Genomic DNA, 22,189 nt, shown 5'->3' with positions numbered 1-22,189 from the left:
ACATTAATCATCTATAATTTGCCAACAAGGTACAACAAAAACAAAAATAAAACAGTCCCTGCCTCCAAAGGGCTTACTTTCTATTAAGCAGGCAAGACATATGCATAAACAAAAAAATTATGTATATATATATATATATATATATGTATTCACATACATACATATATATGTATATAGATACATAAAAATATCTATCTATCTATATAATTATACACTATATGTAATGTTGTGCTTGCCCAATGTGGTGTGGTGATATAGTAGTGACAGGGTATGTAAGGGAGTCCCAGAGACAGAGGGCTCTCTCGGCAGCAGCGATCTCAGACAGAAAAGACTTCAGGCTCCAGACTCCAGAGTCCAAACTCCATATTTGACCAAACACTTGGTAACTCTCCTGTCTCCTTCACTTCTCCACCTAAAGACCAAGGACTCTGGCTGATCTGGAGGTCCTCCAGAGAGCTAGCCCGGACATTACATAGATGTGCATGGGAATGCATTTGCCTACATCTATCTCTCTATATGTAGGATTATTTCAAATTTTAAGGCAGAAAGGACTAGCAATTGGGAAGATTAGAAAAGGCCATCTGTGAAAAATGATGCTTGAGCTTCCAGGGAAACTGGGAAATCTGAGAGATAGCAATGAGAAGAAAGAGCTTTCTAGTTATAGGAGATAAAGATATGGAGATGGAATCTGAAGTATCATGTGTAGGGAACAGCATTGTGTTTCATGTTTTTTTTAGGTACTTCTCATTTCTATACTATTCAGAGGCTTACAAAGTATTTTTCTTATAATAGACTCATGAATTTTGGAATGCAAATACTCTTGTTATCTCAGGAGTACAGATGTAATCTCTTGATGTCATGTTCTTTCCACTTTGGCAAGATCTTTGAAAGTTGAAAGTTTGAAGGTTTCTTGTCAAAGGAGATGCAATAGAAAACAAAATATTTATTTCTTAGTAATCAACAATATGTAAAGACTACTTTGACTTTTGAATATTATTTTTTGTTGTTTCATAGAGGAAATAGTAATAGATTTAAAGTTAGATGCCCAAGTGTCAAGTCTTGACTGTGAATCTTAATAATGTGTGAATAAATAAGTTTCTTGATTTGTCAAGGCTTCAATTTACTTATTTGCAAAGTAGGAACTAGTAGTAGGTGAGCATATGCCTGCAATTCATGCTATTGGTGAGGCTGAGACTGGCAGATCACTTTATCTCCAGAGTTTTGAGTTGCAGTTTGCTTAGGCAATTTGGGCATTGACAATAAATTCAGTACAAATATGGTGCCCAGTCATATTACTGTGAAGGGAAGATAGGAAGACCCAGTTTCAAAATAGTAAATAAATATATTACTTAAATATGAACAATAATTTTTACCATTTCTAAATGAGAGTCATTGTGATAAAATTTCTTTTTAAACAAACAATGAACAAGTCTGTTGAATGAATACTTTTAAATAGATAACCTCTCTAGCTTTCATTTGGTGATATTATCATAAGACCTTTAAAAATTAACAAATGTCAGATTCCTTCCCTATGAGTGAGAAATCATCTGTATTTTCATTTCTACTCTGGGGTATGTAATTTCTTAATAGAGTCAACTCAATAAGCATTTATTGAATTTCTATGTGCCAGGCACTATACTAAGCTTTGGCGACACAAAGAAAGGCAAAAGAAAATGGTTACTGCTCTTAAGGAACTTAAAATCAAATGGGGTAGATAAAATGCAAACAATTATGTACAAGCCAGATATAAGGATAAATTGGAAGTAATCTGAGAGGGAAGACTTAAATAGTGATAAGGAGCCAAAAACATCTTTTAATGTTCAGGTACCTCTTTTTAAAGGGAGAAACAGGTTTTCATTAAAGTTTTATTCTCTTACTAAACAAATAGCATAATTCATTGTAACCTACCTGCATTTAGAAAATTATTTAAGAATGTGTAATCCCCTCTTGGATTCTCCCTCCTCCCTTTCAAGTATTGTACCATCACAGGCAATGTGAGCTGAAGAGAGTTTATTAAAATTTGGCTAATTGGTTTCTTAATCTGTATATCATCTTTGCAGTGAGATTATATGGCCTCCCAGATAGTTACTTCTTTTATATTGCCTAATCTTCATGGCCTGATATTCTCAATCACTAAATCTATCCTTATTGAAAGGGGAATGCAGTTTTTTGAGATATTCTCTTACAGTGATGATCTCAGGACATTGACTTTTCAGAGCAGAAATAGGCTGTCATGTTTATCCCAAGTAAATTATTTCCCTTTGCCCAGATATTGATTATATCTAAGTATTTTCAATACATGATCTCCAAAAGATTTCTTTTAAAGAGCAAGAAATTGTAACAAATACATACATACTATATATATATATATATATTTCTACATGTACATGAGTACATACATTAACATATATGTGTACACACATATCTTTTTCTGTGCAACTTTTCAAAGTGCATATTTGATAAAAACAAAACAAACTAACAACCCACAATACAAGAACAGCAACACATTTTGTTTGTTGCTAAAGTTTAGCTAAGATTACAGTTTCAGAACCACATAACTATATGGAGACTAGAACCTTCCTTTTTTCATCTTCCTCTGCCCCCAAACTATTCTAATTATGAGGAAATTTTAAGCTTCGGAGTTTACATACTCTAAACCCTAAAAGGCATTGGCAAGCCATTGTGTAAGTTGGGTGGGTTAAAGTCTGAGTACTTGATATTTTAAAAGTTTCCTAAACCTTCTAAGCTTCTACTGTCAGAATGGCTAGAAACAAGAAAGCAAGCAAACAAAAAGTATTTCTTTCCTTTTCCAGAAAGAAACTGTCAACTCAATGGATTTAGTCTTAGGGAATCTGTTTCTCAGATGCCAGCATGCTTTTGAAAATGTGCCATTGTTTTCTGTGCTTATGATTTGATCTCCCTTGCTCCTTCCACAGCTCTGTGAGGAGTTGCTAATAGCCTCTACCAAGCAGTTTGAGTGGGTTTCTCTGCACACACACACACACACACACACACACACACACACACACACCCTCCTCCCCTTCATTTGTAGCTCCTCAGATGGTTATGCAGGATCCATGATACCACATTAGCAGAAGCTGCTATAGATTGATAGGGGCCCTCATCAAGCACCCTGCCCACTCAATATTATAAAGATTCCTGTCGTCAGCAACTGTGACGTTCTCTAGGAAGTTGCCCATTTATGGCTACTAGAGCAAATGATATCATCACAATAGGTGGCTCCTGTCTAAATAGGGATCATTTGTGAAATGAGATTAGAGACATTTATCTGAAAAACAGGAGACAGAGGCACCTGCTTCTGTAGTTGATATCCCGAAGAATCATACTGCACGCTAATTAAGGCATAAATCTTCATTTCTAATTCTATTACGTGAGAAGAGCCTCCTATTCCTTCTCGGTACCAAACAGCCCCCACATCCACATGGAATAAACTCCAGATCCATGTTTTCTATTATGCTTGAATATATGGGACATGCATTGCAATCCTATGCTTGCCCCACTGCTGCAGTATACTTGTTTTGCAGAGCTCTGTAGCAGGCTAGTTCAAGCTGTGACTAACCAGATCTGTGGATACCTACTTTGCAATCTCTGGCCTTAATTTTTTTTTTTTTGCAATGATTTTGAATTGCTCACTGAGCATACAGCTGCCTGTTTGGTGAGAAGCTTCGTGCTCTGTGCATTTGGATGCTGTAAGCAGTGCAGCAATAGTCTTTCCACGGTAAGTCAAGGATGACTAATTTCTTACTTTTTTGTACCTTCCGTGTCTACTTCTTTCAGTCCCGTGGCATCAGGTAGAAAAAAATAATGTGTTAATTAGCTAGAAACTAGTTAATTTCTGACAGCTGCTTTCCCTCTTGTTACTTTGCACCATGTTATTTCCTTCCTTTCCTTTACAAGCCAGGGGTTGCTCTTGCTTAATAAGTAAAATACTCAGCTTTTGCTAGATGGTGTAGTAGCATCTCAGGGGGGGGCTTAATCTAACTGCAATACAGGGTGCAACTTAATTGCCCAGGGTGAATTTGGGGAAGAGGTATTACAAATAAGTCTAAAACTACATTTTTGCAATTCTAAGAAGGCAAGTTTCTAGGCTCCAATTAACTGGAAATAGGATGATCGCTGAATACCGAGGCAATCTCTAAATGCAAAAAGTATCGGCGGGTTCCTAGTCCCATCTATCAGAGATGCAGCAGCTGTGCCGCTGATTTCAGCATTCATTTGGGAATTAATGAATCCAGGGACCCGCAGTTATTAAACCCAGTGTTTTATATGAAAACAATGAGGAGGAAAAGCCTAAAAGAGGCTTCCTTTGTAATGCCAAGCACAGTGAAAGATTCAGTATCTCTTATCAGCTGCATTTAAAAAGGTGAAAGAAAATAAGCTATTAGATTTCCGTGCTGTGTAGTGCTACCTGGAAAAATAGAAACCTTTTTGAAATGCATGGAACAATAAAAACTGATTCAGAGAAGAGCAAATATATTCCATCCTAATCAGAAGATATTTCATTTTTTTAAAGCACATTGTAGGAGCATGATGATTTTTGATAAAGCATGCTTTGGAGTACACATAGTTTGACAGGGGTCCATGGGAACACTGGATTACTAGGTCTTACCTATTTAAGATTCATTCATGAAGGGCTTTAGCTCTGAGGAACTTTATAACAAATGTAGCAGGTGGCTTCATAGATGGAAATGTATTGATTAGGCGTGTCTTGCCAGGATCTTTTCCTTTACTTCTTTCCCTGTTTACCTGACAAGTTTCTTAGCCTTGCTTCATGCACAGATATATGTCTCCACATAGTGGGACTGAACCCCATCTTATAAAAAACAATATATTTATGGATACTAGTTTGTATCAGCTCTCTATTATTTAAGTAAAAGTAGCTGATGTTTTAAACTTGACTAGGAATATAATCAGGAAACACTATGTATCCACAGTGCAGTACTTGAACATGTCCGGTGAATAGTCGAGTGCCATTGGTTTGCAAGCATCGGCAAGAATATTGGCAATTTCATTCATAAGTCATCTCTTAAAGAGCTTCATCATTGTGCCTACCCATTATGTTAAAATGAAATACTTGAAGCCTTTAAGATATTTAAGACATGAAATATGTCGGTGAGATTGTTCTTCAGCTTTCTGAGCTGAGCACTTATTTTATTTAGCAACAAGTGCTCACCAAGGATTACTTATCAAAAATGTAATTCATCAAATCTATACTTTCCAGAGAAGCATTATAAGATTCCCTGATAGAACATATTTAAAATGGGCTCATTAATAAAATGGGCTCTGTTACTCGGAGCATAAAGCTTTCTTTGCCATGGATGCACTTCAAAGGATATTCGAAGTAGTTATCGGCACCAGCAAACAGTTTCATTCAAAGCAGACAACCTACCTTTTTACTGAGTTTTCCTCTCTGGTTTTGTAAGCAGCATCTTTGATAATAGTTAAAAAGAAATGCTAAATTCTTGCACATGTTCAGTAAGTCACTTCACTTATAATAAAAAGAAAAATTAAAAGCCTGAAAGAGGTGATTTACCTGAATTGCCTTTATATTACATTTTAATCTTTGACATAGTTCTTTAAAATGCAAAACCATTCTAAAGGCATTTTTATGTCTAGCAAATATGTACTTTGAGTGCATTTCACATTTTATAAAATTTTTTTGTCCCTTTGATCTTCAAAAATCAGTATTAATATTTTCAAAATAATGTGCATTTATTTTTCCCCTTAAAGAAGGCTATCTATAATGAAACTGTTGAATTTGATAGATTTATTTATCTCAGACAGTTTTACTTCAAATGATAATGGATGATATATACTATAGACAAATTTGCATTAAAGTTGTGATGCCATTTTCTCCTCTATTTTCCTTTTTTGTACACTAAATATAAAATTTATACAAAACAAAGGTAAATTATATGAATTTATAACTATATATTTTAGAAATCAGATTAAGGTAAAGGCAGGGGACTAATGCATAAGAATGCATTTCATATTATAAAGAAGTCTGAAATTTCTAAGAGAGAATATAAAAATGCCCTTCCATCTTCCCCTCCCTCTATCTAAAAGGGAGCTACGCATTTACACTGTATGGAGGTGTATGGGTCTTAACAAGATAAATTTATACACCTCCACACAATGTATACATCAAAGTCAGTGTATTCAGGTACAGTATGTGCAGGGGAAGTATTTCTGGATAAACACACACCTCCACACCTGAACTGTAGAATTCCTTTTTCCCCTCATACCTGTTTTTGAAAATGTGAAGCTTCATGAAATATCTTTTTTGCTGTGGACTGACCTGCATTAAAGCTAATGTTTAAAAATCTTGATTAAATGTTATTTTTTTCCCACATGAAGTTGTTATTATACTTGCTTGCTTAAAGTCAAACTCATTTATTGTAATTTAACAATAAAATATTTGGATTATGTTTGTTTATGACTTGCTTTTAAGAAAAATCAAATTTGTCACATTTACATTGTGAGGGGCTAAATAGTGAAACCTTTTACTTGGCTATGTACCTTTTACACCATATTCATTAAAAGAGTGAATTGTGCACTCTAAGGTAAAAATGATGGCTAACTAACTTTCACTACTCAGCAGAAAATATTTGGCTTCCAAGGATGCTTGATGGGAGTGGAGTATACAGTATACTTTTTAAAAATACAATTGTGGAACTGAATTTAAATACTTTGATGATATTATGTTACTGATAATGATAAAATATTTAAATAAACAATGCAATTGGCAATTGTTTGTACTTTATTTTATTTTGAATCACTGCGGGTCTTATTTATTTGTCCTTTTGTCCTAGAATATGTCCAGTTCTTATAAATCACTTCTTAAATACACAAGTTTCTATAAGACAAAATTTCCCTTTAATGTCCTGTAAATGAAATGGGTCTTTACAATGATATTCTTCCCTATAGTGTGGGATTTAGGATAATCAGAATGGTTCTTTGTGGAGCCCTATCTAAGGAACTTGCAACTTATGATATCAAGAAGTCTTCACTGGAGCACAACCTTTTCTTTAGTCTTATATCCTGCACTCTCAGGCCTGTGCTATAGTGATGTTCCAGGATGCCAATAAAATGACCAAGCACATGACTCCTTTTTGCAAGATGCTAACAACTTGGTGAGGATGAGGAAAGAAAAATAATTGACTGCCTCTACTTCAGAATCTCTTTTTGGTATATGGTGTATTTGTTTTTCTCTCTTCAATCAAATAACACATTTTGGAAAGCTGACCAACTTTGTTTAAATAAGATTGTGTATTACTTCATTGATATTATTATATTTCCCTGCCCTATTTAAAATTGGAAATATCACATACTTTCTATAGCTACAAAAAATTATCTTGAGAGGAAGTTGTTCAATATTCTTCCAATAGCCAAAAAAATAGAAAGTAATATGTAGACAGTAGCCCATAATTCACAAATAGGATATTGGCGTAATCATTAGCCTTGATGTAATAACATACTGAATTGCATTTATATTCTCAGATATACTCCAGATCCTGACAAATTCACTTATCCAAAACCTTGTTAGCTTTTCTAGAAATGGATAGTGACTTTGTCTCCCCTGTCCCTCGGCTCTAGTTCTCTCCAATCACAGATAGAAGAATTTGTAAATGTTGTCAAAAGTATAATCATATTTTCCATCATAAATTGATGACTCAATTGATATAAAAGAAAAAATGTTTACTGTGCCACAATATATCTTATTAGACTACGTAACATCAATGCTGACATATGGAACCTTTCTAACAATAAGTGTGTTATACAATTCCATTCTTTCAATTCAGTTTTTTGTGGGTTTTTTTCAAACTAGATTAGAATTTCAGAGTTCAAGAAATTTGGATGTCAGTTATTCTAATCCTTCATTTTCACACGCAAGGAAATTGAGACACAGAAAGTTTAAGTATTTTGTAAAAATTGACACAACCCTGGTGACTCCTAGTTGAGTACTTTCTTCATTGCACCATGCTTTTCATTCCTTTTGATTGCTTTTCCCATTAGCACATGATAGTGTTCTTATATGTTTTAGACAGCCACTCTCTCTCTTTCTTTTTTGCTGAGGTAATTAGGGTTAAATGACTTGCCTACGGTCACACAACTAGGAAATGTTAAGTGTTTGAGGCCACATTTGAACTCAGGTCCTCCTGACTTCAGGGCCAGTGCTCTATCTATTGAACCATCTAGCTGCCCCAGTAGCCTGTCTCTTAATGAGAAAGGATGAAGAAGATTAAAACTACAGTCTCCAGAATAATTTTATTTTTAATATTACAAAAGATTGTCCAGACCTGCCAAAAGAACTTTTCACTAACTTTGTTTTTTCTAGGAGGATAGGGTAAATATTCATTGTCATCAATAGGCAATGATGAATATCATCTGGAATTGAGTTTGTGATCTTCTTGAGTACAGAGTGCTCCAAATGTAGCCACATGGAGCTCATGGCTGCACTTGGCTAAGGCATAGCAGAGAAAATGGAAGGAGAGAGAGAGAAGATTAAAAGAGAGAAAATAAATGTAGAAACAATGAAAAAGAAGTATACATGTGGGAAAAGGAGGATGCCTCAGATATTACTCTTTTACATTCATATAACCAATTCCTTACAGCCATGAGAATAAGTTATGATTCCAAACTTTGATTACTTTCAACTTGCTCTTGTATTACTTTCTTGTGCTACTCTGCTACTTCTCATTCCAAATCACAAAATTTTCCCCTAATAGATAATGGAGGAGGTCCTAAAGGCACACAGTGCCTGGAATCAGGAAGATTCTCGAGTTTAAATCTGAACTCAGATACTTTCTAGCTATGTGATCCTGGGAAAGCTACTTAATCCTCTTTTCCTCAATTTCCTCATCTGTAAAAATAAATTGGAGAAAGAAATGTCAAAGAACTCTATGATCTTTATCAAGAGAACATCAAATAGTGTCAATGAAGAGTCAAACCATGACTGAAAAGGATTGAACAATAAGATCATAGGCAAAAAAAAGAAGAACCTGATGGATGTTTGTTAGCTGGGTTCTGGCAGATGGGAATCTTACTATTTTATTTGATAGCAACGAGTCAGTATAATTGAAATAATAATGGACTCTAGGGATTGTTTAAATTATAGCTTTGATATTTGCTAGTTCTGTAAATCTGGGACAGTTATTTAACATCTCCTAGTCTTAATTTCTACATCTGCAAAGTAGGGATAATAGCCATATTACAGACAGTTGAATGAAAAGCACCCCCTGTAAACAAAGTGCAACATAAATGTGAATAGTTAAAAATAATCACATCAGCTTTAGTGGTCTCAGATCATTTGAAAAACAATTAAGTTTAGCCTAAAAGGAACTACGTGCGGAAAGTGAAAATGTTCAAAATGTTAAAATATACACAGAAGAGATGCATAGCATAGAACATTGAGCTGGTTTTGGAGTTGCCATCAGAAAAAACTTTCTGTAAAGGGAAGTTTTTGAGTGGTGTTTTGAAAGAAGCAAAAGATTCCAGGAGAAAGATGCAGATAATATTCCAGGCATGGTGGGAGATAGGATATAGACAGTGAGCATAAATGCATGAAGATGGGGTATTGTGGGTAAGGAACAACAAATAGGACTGTATGTCTCAATGGTACAGACTATGGAGAACAAAGTTTAAAAAGGCTGGAAAGATAGGAAAGAGAAGTTTGTGAAAAATAAATGTGAAAACATGCAATTTGTTGTGATAGTTATTTTAAATTTAGAACTGGGGTCCTAGAGATCTGTGGATTCCTGAAGAAGGATTATAGGGGAAAACTGAGAGAATCCTGGAGAGCGTAGCTGCTAAAATTCATTTAGATACTGATGGCAGGCAGCTGCCATGCTCTGAGGGCTCTTTGACTGGAAGGAGCCATTACTCTTTACCTCCTCCTTCTTCCCCATGACTATTCTTTCTGTTTCCTTTAATCTCATCAGTGAAATTGACTAGAAATTAGAACTACAGAGCATCTGAAAAATAATGCCTGCAAAATGAACCATAGATTTCTATTTTTGTTTTTCTCCTATTTCTGATTTTCTAGATGGGTGGTGGGAAGTTTTCAGGTAGAAGTGTGGGAGAAAAACATTTGAGAACCACTAGGTCAGAATGCCCAAACCATGATGTTTTTGTTTTTGTTTTTTCTCTTTGAAACTGAAGCAGCACCATGAGCTTGTAAGTCTACAGTCAACCCTAATGAAGAGAAATAGATAGATGAGTAAGTCAAACAATACTTAAATTCATGGTTATTGATATTTATATTACCTGCAGTTTGCCACTAATACATACATTAGTAACTGACATTTATATAGAGTTTTAAACAGAATATGTATATATTTAACACCTTCTAATTTTCTGTGCTTTGTATCCATTTATATGACTCTTTCACAGAAAATCTACCCAATGTGATAGAGACCTTTCTGTAGTTCCTTTAATATTTTGTGGGGACTTGTACCAGCCCTAAGGCTGTCCTCATCATGACTGACTCATCTCCTCTTCAGATTCATCTGTTATGGTGATGGTTTCTTATGCTTTAAAATCCTCAAACAATATTTCTCTTTGAGAAATTTTTTGGTACCTATATTAAGAATGTGCTCTGATATTTAAGAGTTTAGGAACTTCCTTAAAATAATGAAACTATGCTCTGAAGGTATAGTTATTTGTCTTTCTACGTAATTGTTTCTTTCTTTTTCTTCCTTGTCAGGAACAATAGTAACAAGAAAATAATTGTTTGCATTTACATAGCTTTAAGTTTGAGCCTTGGAATTTAGTGGATCCTACTTGGAGAGCCAATTGTTAAATTTTTTGTATGAACATTTACACCTTAGAAAGTGGCAAATGACACAGATCAGGACTTGATTTTTATTTTATTTATTGTCCAGACCTAAGAAAGTTATGAAAAATGTATTAATAATGCAAATTAAATTTAAAAGTATGTCTTGTGTATATTATTTTTTTTAACCTGGAGAGCTGGTTGTTAAAATTTACTAGCATGTTCCTTAGTTTAACTCACAATAGACCTATGAGATTGGTTCTATCATTATGACCATTTCTCAAATGAGGAAGTTGAAGTTTATACATGATAAGTGACTTTCCTAATGTCATGCAACTGCTTAGTGTGGGGGGTAGGGCAGAAGTGAAATTCATCTCTTTTCTGACTCCTACTGTAATGCTCATTTCAATGCATTACTACCTCCCAGGGATCAAGTATCTTCCCTCATACTGATATAAATTGGGTAGCTGGGCAAGGATGCTTGCTACTTGTGCTTATGTTTTCGCTATAATTGGAGAAATTAGTGAATATTTATTTATAAATCTCTTCTGGCTGGAACTCAAGGTCAACTGTAGGACTCTTTCTAGAAGAAAAAGTCTAGTGAGATGACAGTTCATTTAAAAGTGGGTGATAATATCAGCATGAAGTTGATCAAAACCCACAATGTAGATAATTTGTTCAAAGGCAAGGAGAAGTGAATTGCATATGACTTCCCCCTTTGATTTATTTTTTTAGTTTTAATATCATTTATATTATATAGTCTCATCTTAAAGAAACTAATATATATATATATATGCACACACACCCATATATATATATATATATATATATATATATATATATATATATATATATATATATATATATATATATGTAACAGTACTTTAAATAGTTATAATTCCTACAACTACTGCTACAAGAGAAATATATTATAATTGAATACATTTTACCTGGATATATGGTAATATACCATGAACATCATTATTTTAATATTAAACTTTGCAACATAAGCTAAACCAAGATTATCCAAATGGAATTCCAAAGTTGGAAACTTTCTTTTTTTCATTTCTAAAGTATATTTTTCCTTTATTTATACATTGAGTCAGTTAAGTAAAACTTGCCCCCTTTAGACAATCCTTTAGTTAAGAAGTATTTATTGAATGTATCAGTGAGTGAGCCCATATTCAAAAAGATAATAGGAAGTGGTTTCTCTGCTTGTGGCTGCAGGACTTCTATAGGGACTACTTTTGCTCACTGGACAGGGTGAGACAGGAGCAGATTAGTCTGATAGAATAGAGCTGTGCCATGATAAACTGGTGATAGCTATATAGTAATCTTACCAATATTCAAAGAGAGGTTTGGAGCCCTGCTTTCAGATGTCTTTTGGAGTCGAATGTCTATTTTTAAAAATATATATAGTAAGTATACTATAAAGAATACTTTAAAAAAGTATAGTAAGTATAGACAAAAAAGCATTTTAGAAAAAATTTAATCAACAAGTATTGATTAAGCGTTTTCTAGTTGCTAGATAATATAGGAATCTCTTGGGACAGAAAGGAAAAGCAAAATGGTTCTTTTATTTAATTCATGCCAGTTTGTAAGGCTTGAGATCAGTCTAGAGGGAAGATCAGAAACTTTATTTCCTTTTTTTTCCTAAAAGAAGTCCCTTTCAATGCTTGGGGATTCTTTTTTTTTTTTATTCATTCTAACTTGGGGCTGCAGATGTGTTTCCAGCTACAAAAGAGAATGTAGAAGATCAAGATAGGGATAGATTAATCCTGTTTTAGCCTTGTCATGACAAATGAAACAATGCTCTTTTTGAAGAAACCCAACATTACAAAAGAATTCACCTATAACTCCCTTCCCACCCATGGGTGATAGGAATAGTAGAGATGCAGGAAGCAAATTTTTGAAAGGCTGCTTTAGGATGCTGCTTTTTTTCTGATTTTTAAGCCTGGTTTCTCCAAAGATCCCCTTCCTTTCAAGTAATGCCATCACCATTTCCTCTTGTGTTAACTAACCTTTTTTCCCCCTTTTATTATAATGCTGATATGTAGCCTCCCTACAACACTGCAGTATATTGGCACACAGAGAAAACAGATTTCTAAGTATCTGATTCAGCAAAACATTTGCTTCCAAACTTTCAGATAACAAAAATTATCCAAGTCCTCCTTCAAATTATACACCTTCCTGGAATTAATTTTTATGTCTCCTTGTTTCCCTTTACCATACACTATATATTTCAAAAATCTTATTTTTCTCATTCACATTTGCAATTATTATGCCTATCCATCAATCACTTACATTTTTAATCTCTTTGTCTCTATGTTTCTCTCTCTCTGTCTCTGTCTCTCTTTCTCTCCTCTCTCTCTCATATATATATATATATATATTTTCTTTCATTTAAGGAATATTCCTATTACTGATTACCCTGCTATTGGAACAATCAGTATAGGCTCCAGATGTTTGACTTTCTCCCCAGCTCAGGGGACTATCCTTATCAAATCATACTGGAAATCCATAAGCTTTCTTGAATATGTCTTTCTGATCTTTCTGAAACTATTCTTGGAGCCAATTAAATCTGCTTGCAATGTGTGTCTAAATAATTCACCATAAATTCATTTTGAAAATACTCTCTTTTTATGTTGTTTCATCATGTGTGCTGAACACTGGTAAATTTTAAAACATGCACAGAAGGAAGTAAAGGAGAAACAATAGAAGCCACTAAGAGCAAGGTTTTGACTTTTTTCAAAAATATTTCTTTTGAACGATTTGGGTCAAGGGCTTATAATAATTGCAAAGGTGAGGTCAAGCATAAAGTATCTCTGTTCAGTTAGACTGATGGTTCACAATTACATTAATTTATGAAATCTAGTAGAGATAGGCTGTTGATACAGAAAAGATGCTGCCATTTTAAAAGAGTATCTGAACTTTAGCTCTACAACCTACATAGAAAAAGTTCCAGAAAACTGCTCAGCAACAACCTTATTCTGTGAGTGATCTGCATTTGTTGTAGTCAAAGATGAAGAGAGAATAATTCTTGTGCTATTATCTGGCTCCTTTTATTACCAGTAAGATTCTGGGGTTATTTCAGTTTTCAAGATTTTGTTAGCCTGTGGTTCTCTTACAAATATAGCAACCTGTGATTATCATGTGAGATACCAGTAAGCTTACATTTTAAGCATGAACCATTCTATTTCATTTGTAGGTTCATAGATCTATCCATAGGATGATAGATTCATAGCTAGAATAGAGTGCAGAGCCTGTTTAGACCATCCCACTCATTTTACATAGGAAGAAACTGAGGCTTAAAGAAGTTAAATGACATCCAAGTATCAGAGGTAAGAATTGAAGTCAACTCCACTGAAACTGAAGTTAATGCCCTTTCCACCCCATGCTTAAAAACACAGCTACTGTTTTTAAGTGCTAAATTCTAGAGTTAAAAAACAAAAATTAAATCAGCCCTTGTCCTTAGGTGCTTCACATCCCATGGAGAGGACACAACATGTGCTTAAGAAAATAAATAAAATATAATACCTAAAATATTACAAAATATCACAAATGAGAAATTTCTAATGATCAGAGGAATTGGAAAAGATGTTCTGGTTAATAGAGAGTAGCACTGGAGTTGGGGGTTAGGTGTTAGAATTGGATGCTCAAGTTGAATAGGAACTTGGAACTTGTATAGTTCAATCTCTGTCATTTTACAGATGAAGGACACAGAGATGAAGTAATTTGATCAAGGTCAAGTCAGCGGCAGATCCAGAGTTAGATTCCAGGTTTTATCATTCTTATCCTAACTTCTTTCCATGACACTATGCTGTCTCCCATGAGTAGTCAAACCTTCATTTGCTATTGACATGATTAATGCTTTTATGAGCATACAACATTTTGTCAGTGAATTTTCATTCTATTATGGTAGTTGGCTAGTCAAGGTTTCACTATGCCTTCCATTTTGTTATCACATCAGTAAAATAGATTAATTATTAAATCACATATTGCAAGAGATATGTGGTGTTCATTAGGAGCCATTGTCAGAAGGAAAGCACAGCCGATGCTTATGCTTTCAGAATAGAATATGACACTTTCTGAATTTCATTTATTCAAGGTAACTGGCATTCATTAGAAATGTGTCTGAATTGGAAGACATTAGCCAGTGAGTTATGCTTCATTTGCTGAGACAGTGTCGACAAACCACATACATGCCTGTGACCAGCAGGATGCCCTGGAACCTTTCCCAGCTGACTAAAATGGTGATGATTTCCAAGAGAATGTGTTGTTGCTCTCTTAATTTAATTAGAAATTTCTTTGTAAGAGATTTGATTTATAAATTTCATTTCAATAAGTAGCCCCCTTCCCAACTTGCACCTTTAATCTTGATAGTTCAATGTCACTGGTTAACTTTACATAAGTACCTCAGGGGGAAATATAGGCAAACAATTGCACTCACTCAAACAACTGGTTTCTTTGAACTGTCAAAAAAGGTAGGTTTGAGTCAATAATTATTTTGATTGCACAACTCAAACTAATCTGTACATTTAGACATGACCTTGGAGTAACATTTGAGACTGCCTTTATCTCATAACTTAGGAAATTATTGATTTCTGCTATTTTAAATGTAATTAGTTCTGAACAAATAGCAAAGGATACAATATTGTATTCAAAGTTTTTAATTTTTTAAAGGAATAAAACTAAACATAATCACCAAATTTCTTAGTAGACGACTATTACTATCTGGTTTCTAAGCTTTGAGGTTTCCCAATTTTGAGGAATGAAAAGGAAAAATTTAATAATGGAGTAGACATTTTACTGAGCATAAATGTGTTGCTGAATTATAATTCCTTAGGGTCAAGTGTAACTCTAATGTATATCAGCTTTACTATATGTAGATGATACTATAGAGGAAATGATGTTACCAATCTTGGTACCATTATTCTAACTGTAATTTCCTTAAATTCTTCTCCCATTGGTGCTTACCTTCTGGTCTTTGCCCATTAAGAAATGTCCCATGCACAATAGAGCATTATTCCTTAGCAATGAGGGACCTGCAAGTTCTTATCCATTAGGCTGAGGCTGTCTCCCTTCTAACTTCAGAATGAATATTAAAGCAGAAATATCAGAGGTTAACCACTAAAGGTATTGAATCAAAATGTTTCTAAATAGAAAGCATCATTAGGAAATTAATTTCATTTCAAAAGTATCTTTTTATGACAAGAAGAGCTTTGTAATTCATGTCTGTTGAAATCTTAGTGTGACAAACACCCAGATGATTAAAGCCTAGCTGGGATTTATTAGGCTAAAGTAAAAGCAAGCATTTAACTCAAGCTCCTGAGGCCTAATAGCAATTTGGCAACAATTTAATAAGAATGAGAAAGTTGTTCTCCGAATAAATACTCTTCTCTCCTATTTTACTTTTAAAAATATATACTTTTGGGTTTGTTTTTCATGAGAAACTATATTTTGGGGAAAATCTTGACTTTTTTCTGTGTATATTTAACTTTGTAATGCAATGATGTTCACTTGGGCAAGAATCCCACAAGTTGAGAATACTTTGAACTTGTTAAGGGAGAAACTTATCCACTGATGTTTACTTAAGTTTCTGACATGAGGATGGTAGAAGCTAGGGCAGATGAGGAGCAAGGTAGAGAAAACTATATTAGTTAAGTATTGGTACAGTATTGTATATAATTTTCTAATGAAGTAGAATTTTTTCTTGACCCATTGACTACTAAAATTACTTTGTGAATGGGGCCTAGTGCAAAAATGCTGTGACTTTATAGCTATATAAAAGAGAAAAAGGAGGAGAACAGTAGAGTTGAATTATTGGGAGGTAAGATGTTAAAGTAGAAAAAAACCGGTTCCAATTTTTGTCTCTTCTGTGACTTTGGGTCAATACTTTTTCCTCTTTGTGCCTCAGTTTACTCCTTTTGTAAGACTCAGTTCTTCCCTCTCTACTCATTCTATAATTCTTATATATACTATAATGCTGTATTTATGATTCCAGTTAAGGTTGATGTAAAATATTTTATACTGCATGAGCTATACATTCTATTAGGAATAGGCAATCCACAATTAGCAGTTTCTCTACTGTTACTCTGGTATCTCCTGATACATAGTCATCTCTGTTTAGTTGTGGCTTTCCTGAGAGTGATTCTGAAGTAATATTCAACTGAATTTCCTTCCTGTTTCCATTCTTCCTATGTTAATGTCAGAGAGAAAGCTCCTATGAAATTGGTCACATGAAAATTGTACGCTCAACTAGATATTCATGTAGCTTCCTCATCCTTGTAGGGTAAATGGAAGGATTAGATGCTTAATCAGTGTTTCATTTTCTGATTCTCCCTGAAATTCTATTTCTCTCCACTTCCTGATCTTGCATCTTTTTATATTCCTAAGACATGTCTAAATAAATCTTTCCATTTCATCTTTTATAGTCAATATAGGATCAAAGATAAAAGAACCACTGGATCTCAATCTCTCTGTCTCCATCTCTCTGTTTCTCTCTCTGTCTCTCTTTGTTTCATTTTGAAACAACACTGAATTACAATTTATAAGTTCTAGTTCTTCCACTTACTAGCTGTGTGATCTTGGACAATCATTAATTTCTCAGAGGTTCAGGTTCTTGATCAGTAGAATTGTAATTGCATGCTTCTTTCACAGACTTCTTGTAAGGACTCCTCATTATGTGGGTGATTGTGGAGAAGTAGTAGCATGGCATAGAGAATTGGTCTCAAAATCAGGAAGAATTCTTGCCACTGTGATATACTGATTATATGACCGTAGGCTGGCCATTAATCTCCTCAATTTTCAACGAACTAAGATTGAAATTTTCAAATGAGGTGCTTATCTACATGATGAAGTATACTGTGGTGTAATGCAGAAGCATCTAACTCTCACCCTCAGAACTCCTTAGTGTGTCCTGAACTATATAAAAATTAATTTGGAAATTTAAAAAATAATGAAATATAATGCTAATTTATGATTTTCTAGGTCAACATAGACATACAAAGATTTGTTTATTTATACTTATTTTTGATACCACTAATGTATTAGATAGAGCACTAGACTTGAAGTCAGGAAAACCTAGGTTCAAATTCCATGACAGACATATACTAACTGGGAAAGTTGCTTAATATCTCTGTTTCAGTTTCCTAATGTGCAAAGTTAAGGGGTTGATAGCTTCTGAAGTCTCTTCTACTTTGTTATCTGTATGATTATTGTTATTCTTTGGTGATACCAGTAGAGGAAGTTCCTCCCCCAGGAACTCTCTATAAAAATGAAGCCAGGTCTGGTCCAAAAATAATTATTTAAAAATTGTATGTCATTGCTCTTCTAATCTTACTTTTCTTACTGTATTCCTGCACAGCTATGAATATCTATGATGAGAAGATTCCTGTGAGGTCCTAGCACAGGTCTTTGCACATATTAGGCAACTAATAAATGTTTGTTGAGCTTAATCTTTTTGTTCAGACCAAATTTGGCTCACTTCTCTGTTTCTTCCTTCTTGTTTCTCTTCTTGCCATCAACCATCTGGGCAGATGGCTGCCCTGATGATTTCCTCTGTTGAAAAGGATTGTTAATGAGAGCTGTGATAATTAATTTTCTGGAAAGTTTGATGGGGAAATATATACCTTGCTGCTTCAACAAGATGAAGGTCTGTTTCAACTTTCAGTTAACCATAATCGAATTAAATGCAGAAGATTTCAGATCTTGTGCTCTTGGTTAGAGAGAAGAAAATGGTTTGCCTTTTTAATTTGGTCAAAGTAACCATAAACATGGAAGAACCTTTTAGAAGTCACCCATCACCTCCAGTTTCCAAGCAAAGCTGAACAAAAATTATTCAGGCCAAGGTGAAATAAAAAATAACCCCACAAATGCATCTGGGGTTATAACAAAGTATAACAACTATTTTGTCATAGCAGTTATTGCCAGATTGATGCCAAATTGGATCCAAAACAGTGAATTCATTCTCAGTTATAGTTTGTGTTTAGGCTAACTCCTGGAAGAAAGGGAGGGTAGGAATGATTTGAAACTACAGTGGTGTTTAGGAGGTAAGCCAGATGAGCCAACTTCAATGTAGTTTGATGCATATGCTGAGTGGATTCTTTGGCTGTGTGCATCTTATCTATATTGATTACACTAAGACCTTGCAGGGATCCTCTTGTCATAGCATTATGCACCAATAATTGAAGACTTGTCTCAGTAAAGAACACATGGCCAATTCTATAAGACCCAAGCAAGCAAGCAAGGACGGAAGTCTAGAGCAATTCTAGGAATTAGACTTGATGACTCACAACACTTTTTTTTCTGAATCTATTGCCAGAAAATATTCCATATTGAACCAAAGTGGAAAGCTTTTCCTTTTCAAGTGAATAAGTGCTATGAAAACTTCAGGATCATATTTTCTACCAATCTAAGCCAGCATACCTTTGCAAGTCATAGGCTATAATTGCAATTAATTGGTTAATTGGAAGAATGTGGCAGAGTAGTGAGAAATTAAACTTGTAGTTCTACTATAAGAAAAAGACTCTGGTTTGAGAAAGGAGGATGTAGGCTGAGATTGTTTGGGAGCTAGACTATTTGTTTACATTATGGAAAATAATGTGCATGAGCCCAAGATATCCCCTTGCAACAATACTATTACTAATAAAATAACAACAACAACAATAATAACTGATCTTGATACAGTACTTTAAGATTTGTAAAATATGCCTGTCATTAAGTCTACATTTCTATAAAGTGTTCGCTTTTCTTTCAACCTCTTCAAAATTTTTGCTTGTATTCATTTTTCTCTATGTTGGTTGCTTTATCTACATTAGCATGTAAGCTTCTTGAGAAAAAGGGCTATTTGATTTTATTCTTCTATCTCCAGTGTCCAGCACAATGTCTGAAACAGAGTAGGTGCATAATATATATTTATCAAACTGATTTTCTTTTTTGTTTTCTTAGTTAACTAGAAGTTTACTTAAATATTCCACAAGACAAATTATGTCTTGATGTACATTCAAGTCATTGCCAATTTGTAGAGTTCTGGGTAGGTGGGAGAACCCAAAGGATATGAGGAAATGCAGTGGGCTCCCAACATAATTTTGTTCTATAAGAAATGCACTGATATGACAGATGAATTGCAAACAGATGTTCCTTTTGCTAAGCTGCATTGGACATGGGGTCTGGGCCTTTGTGCTTAATTAGTAACAGTAATTAGAGAGGAGCCATTCTGAAAGAATGCACTTAGAAGACTAATCTGAATTGCTATCTTGGAAAGACAAAATTTGAGTTCTGATTTATGCTAGTGGCAGAAGATACATGACAATGTTTTAATGGTTTAAGCAGTTTCTATGAAAGATTGGCTAAGTTTTAAAAAAATTGGTTAGGAATCTATGATTTTCAGCTTTGAACGTTAGTCTCAGAAATCTGTGGAGATGAAATGGGAAGAAGTAGAAGTATGGTTGGGAAACCTCCAAACTCTGAAGCTCCCCAAACTAGAACCTATGTAGGATGGAACAATTTGAACTTCTATCTACAGAGTGAAATTCTAGAGTGCCCAAATTATGTAATGTGGCACAGAGAAAGCAATGTAAGCAAAGTTACGGAACGAGTAAATGAAAAATCCAGGACATGAAACCAGTTCCATATACTGTACTGGAGTCCCCCCTACCTCTCATTGGCTCCCTTCTTCTCTTTGTGTCCTTCCTATCTTTCCTTCCTTCCTTCCTTTTCCTCCCTCGTTTTCTTTCTTTTCCTTCCTTCCTTTTCTCCCCTTCCTTTCCTCCCATTTTCCCTCCATCCCTCCTTCATTTTCTTTTCCCTTCCTTATTATGCTTTTCCTTCCTTCCTTCCTTCCTTCCTTCCTTCCTTCCTTCCTTCCTTCCTTCCTTCCTTCCTTCCTTCCTTCCTTCCTTCCTTCCTTCCTTCCTTCCTTCCTTCCTTCCTTCCTCTTTATTAACTAATTATCCCATCCAGTTATCTAGCATTATCTTGTTTCATACATTCATACATTTTTTTTCCAAATTATGAATGTCAAAGTTGTTTTGAGGGCATGCTTTGTGCTGCTTGGCCTGGGTGCCAAAATGATCAGTTATTGCTCTGCCTAAGACTGTGTGCCTTTCCTACAAGGTCATAGCATTTAGTAGCAGAGCTGCTCATGATCAGTTTGATGGTTGGTATTTTATGTTTAATAGCTAATCAGAATGAATGGATAATTTTTCCCACTGATTATTTTGATATCACATATAGACAATCTCAAAAGGCATGATACAGTTTAAAGACCTAGGTTTAAGCTGCCAATCTCCCATGTGATCTTAGCTAAGGTATTTCAACTTACTGGGTCTAGTTTTCTCCCATAAATAAGAAATTTGAACAAGATGACTTCTCAGTCCTTTTGGATTCTAACAGTCTGTGAGCCCAGATCCCAGGCCTTTTTATTCTTAAGTCTAGTGCATTTTATGTTATACCATGATGTTTTCTGCTAGGAATTGATGAATTAAAATGTTCTAGTTTGAGAATGGTTCGTTAACTAGTTTCTCAAGATAATCACCCTGTGATATTGTATGATATTCCTATTCTGTCTATGTATATAAGACCTCCTAGAAATAGAAATGTGATCAATAGTACTCCAATATTGTAAACAATACTTAATGCATGTATGACTTTGAGCAAATCACTTAATACCTATGGGTCTAATTTTCCTCATCTGTAAAATAAGGGGATTGGTTAGAATGTATTTTGCAATTCTTTCTAGTTTCAGATCCATTATTTCTTCCTTCAGTTTATCAGTAGGGCTTTTCTTGGACACTCATCTCTTTTTTCTTCCATGTCCCACATCATCCTTTTCCCTTACTCTCTGCTTCACTGATCACAAGGCTTGAGTAGAGTACAATGGGAGGGACACCAGAATATGGAGAATACTTTTGTGTTTGAGTCCCATTATCTGCCACTAAGCAATTATATAACTTTGGGCTAGATGTTTTTCCTTCCCAAGTTCTAAATTTCTCATCTGTAAAATGAGGCAGTTGAATCTTAGGTTCCTCCTGGCTCAAAGACTTTATAAATTATTGGACTTCCTTCACTACTAAGTGATTTAGCTAATGAAACCAAAATATGATTTGTGATCCAATATTCCTTCTGCTGGGAAACTGTAGAGGGAATTTCTATGAGTAGAAGATTAGATTAAGTAGGTTTTAAATGTCTCTTCTATTGTCTTTCTGCCTATATATGTTATGGAGTGAGTCAACCTGGTTAGGAGTGAGGACGGGAAAGGTTATGGTCCCAGATTATTGGTAGCAATCTGTAAGTCATTTTTTTGACAAAGATGGAAGTATAAAAATCAGTAGATACAGAGGGCTCAGCAGGATAATGGTATTTGTGTGCCAAAGCAATAGGCTAAAAGTAAGT

The 22,189-nt window shown here is 34.6% G+C and overlaps 1 protein-coding gene across 5 annotated transcripts in view; it reads left to right on the top strand.

Moving 5' to 3' along the window:
- The window catches only part of DLGAP2 (DLG associated protein 2), a 1,171,101-nt gene that overhangs the window by 367,747 nt on the left and 781,165 nt on the right, over positions 1-22,189 (top strand). Inside the window, exon 1 of one of the 5 annotated variants that reach the window (XM_074287973.1) lies at positions 3,088-3,739. The exons of 3 other annotated variants lie outside the window; for them this stretch is intronic. The gene's annotated coding sequence lies outside the window, so the exon portion shown is untranslated. Of the gene's footprint in view, positions 1-3,087; positions 3,740-22,189 lie in introns of those variants that run through there. One more of the 5 variants, XM_074287978.1, reaches the window with a different exon arrangement.

Source organism: Sminthopsis crassicaudata, chromosome 2 (assembly GCF_048593235.1).
Source record: "Sminthopsis crassicaudata isolate SCR6 chromosome 2, ASM4859323v1, whole genome shotgun sequence".
NCBI lineage: Eukaryota > Metazoa > Chordata > Mammalia > Dasyuromorphia > Dasyuridae > Sminthopsis > Sminthopsis crassicaudata.
The sequence above is the reverse complement of the archived record's forward strand: the minus strand, read 5'-3'. Positions and strand labels throughout refer to the sequence as shown.